Here is a 399-nt window from a genome sequence, read left to right on the forward strand (position 1 = left end):
GTGAATTCTCTGACTTATTAATCACAGTGGAGAATAAAAATCAAATGATTTTGATCTTTATATTTTCCAAATTAAATATTTTAAGCAAATTGGGGTTTGCTTAAAATAATGATGTTTTGATTTTTAAAAATTATAAAATTATTTCCTAAGACTACTCTGGCCAGAGAGAACTCATATGAATATTTATAAAATTTTCTAAGCTATATATAATTTTCTATAATTATCTGGACAGAAAATGCTTAAGAACTTAGAAAATTAAGATCTTTATCTAGAGATCTCCTATGTCTTTCAAAAAATGCTCAAATTGTGCATCTAGACAGAGGCTACAACATATAAAAATTTTGGGTCAAGGTGATATCTCAACATGAATGGAGAATTGAAAAACTCCTAACCCTAATT

Source organism: Phalaenopsis equestris, unplaced genomic scaffold, assembly GCF_001263595.1.
Source record: "Phalaenopsis equestris unplaced genomic scaffold, ASM126359v1 Scaffold000517, whole genome shotgun sequence".
Lineage (NCBI taxonomy): Eukaryota > Viridiplantae > Streptophyta > Magnoliopsida > Asparagales > Orchidaceae > Phalaenopsis > Phalaenopsis equestris.